We start from the raw sequence: 2,500 nt of genomic DNA, 5'->3' as shown, positions 1-2,500 counted from the left end.
TTCGATAGTGTGGGATATTAGCGTGGCGCTCCTGTGCTCGGATCAAACATTTATTGCATGGGGGAGTGTTTACGGTGCAGAATCAGCACATTTAAAAAGCCAGCCTGCCCGGAGCTCGGCCTCTCCTCCGTCAAGGCGGGGTGAATCAACGCTTTCCGGGACTCAAGACGCCAAACACGCGCCAGAAGTTTACTCTTACCTTGAGTTACCTTTTTACACTTTCTCTCGTGTTACCTGAGCTTCAGTGATGGTCGCGAAGGCTGGGTAAATTTGGCAGCGCATAAGAGTCGTCAGTCATCACCCACGCTGGCTTGTTGCCACGTCCTCGCCTCACACCCTCCTCACGCTTCGCCTTCATGCCGCCAGAATAAAGTGCGGCCCGCGCATGACAGCGGGAGGAAGCCTTGGCAAAAGTTGCATCGGTAAGTAGTATTAATGCCACACTTAAACGTGATCAGCAGGCGGCACCGGATGGCACCTCAGGCCGTGCCAGACCGAAGCTGTGAGGGAGAATGAGGAAGATGTGAGGCCAGGGCTTCCCACGGGAATCCAACTCATTTCGGATGTTCCTGTCTTTCTTTGACATTTTTCGTTTTTTTTTTCGTTTTTTTTTTTCCTGTTTTTGTCTGGAGATCTGGATGAATGTTTCTGGCTTGGCCGGGAATGCCGCTGCTCTGTACACGCGAATATCACTGGCTTAGCGCAGATCAATGGCTTGTACATGGGTGCCTATGGCTGTTGCAGGATTAAGCATATGGATGTTGATGATTTATGCTCATATATATTCAGTTTTTTTTTTCTTCTTCTTCTTCTTCTTCTTGTTTTGAGCGACGCGTGAGCAATGCAGGGGACGGAATGGGAGGGGGTGAGGGAGGGAAGGAGGGGGGATGGGGACGTTACAACAAGGACTGATGATGCGTGGGACCCTCTGACAGATAGTCTAAAATTACTCTTAAAATATGCAACAAGACAGTGAACACTAGGTATGTATTTTAAACAAAGCCTGTAATAAACTCTGAGTCTAAATCACTGAGCTCCCCATAACAGTCCGTCATGTTATCAGTTCCCGACCTAAATCAAGATGAAGAATAGGACTCAAACTTCAAGCAATATTTCAACGCTTTCATGGGATCTCTTTGGCTTCTTCGGAACAGTTTTGTCCGCCTTATGAGCTTTCTTTTTCTCCTTCATGGCCAAATTATTTGTGGCTCATGAGGTCTCGTTTCTCGATGACTATGGTTGTTTGATTGATGGCCATAGTGTAACGGACCCATTATGTTACATTCTACCATTAAACGTCAAAGTACAGTTTCATATTGCTAATATTGATAAGCATTAACAACTGTTTTAGTGATGGAAACAGCTGATTCTTATCTTCTTAAATCATTAACATTATAAACCTTAATCTTGAATATGATTATGTTATCTATATTAACTGCGACTTTACGCACACGTCCTAGTTTAGTTCCCCTTGTCTTCGGGTCCATATATACACCTCTGTACATGCCTGTACACCTTTTGATTTACTGTTCCTCTCATCACTCTTCGGTCGCCATAAATCTCCTCCACCCTTCGTCCAAGTCGTTCTATGATGAAACATTAAACCTGACAAGGTCGTATTTATAGTGTGATGCGATCCTCACAGCACGACGGGGCACAAAACGCAAGACACAGGTCGTCACGCCGAGGTGCTTCAGCGCTGCCAAGTGTCGTTTCTAAGAAAGACTTCTTCCTCTTCTCTTTCTCCCAGTCATGGCGGGACGCACTTCATGGCCGTCATTCTGTAAAATGATTACCTTTTCTTCTCGTGCGCGCGTGTAGGTTATTGTTCGAGCGTACGTGTCAATTTGCACGTGCGCGAATGTGTTGATGTGTGTTCAGTAATGTTAGCACAGACAACTCAAACGCAGATCCTTCTGGCTTACCCAAGAGCGTTTTATGAATCCTCTCGAACGATAATTATGGTCATAAATATGATTTATGTTTTAACAAATACGTTCAGGTTTTACGCTAATACTCAGCAGTTCCCAATAAGTCTCTCCCTTCCTCGTAAAACATAAGAAAAGATGCGTTTTTTAATAGCAAAGGATCAGCTCAATATGCCCGCCTCCCGTATTCCAACCCCTTCAAAACAGTCGCCGTGTTAGGGCCGTTTTTATGTACCTCTAACCCGCTTTTTGCTTTGTTTTTGTGCGTGAGTGTGTGAGTATAAATGACGTGGCAGGGCCGTGCGACAGACAGGAGCAGCAGGGGCTCGATAAGCTTAAAGACATGGCCTGAGCACCTGTATCCCACCTGGCAACACGTGATTGGTTCTGCGTCTCAGCTACTGTGAAGGTGACAAGTTTCAGATAACGGCCAAGAGGAGAGGCAGACTTCGAGCGCGTGAAAGATGATTTTTCTGTCTTTCTGTTCTTTCTAGCTTTATTTATTTCTATATTTATTTCCTTCTTTCTTTCTTTCTTCATCTATTTTTTCTTTGTTTCCTTCATCTATTTTT

This window comes from Penaeus japonicus, unplaced genomic scaffold (genome assembly GCF_977035675.1).
Source record: "Penaeus japonicus unplaced genomic scaffold, GWHDUDI00000001_assembly GWHDUDI00000013, whole genome shotgun sequence".
Taxonomy (NCBI): domain Eukaryota; kingdom Metazoa; phylum Arthropoda; class Malacostraca; order Decapoda; family Penaeidae; genus Penaeus; species Penaeus japonicus.
The sequence above is the reverse complement of the archived record's forward strand: the minus strand, read 5'-3'. Positions refer to the sequence as shown.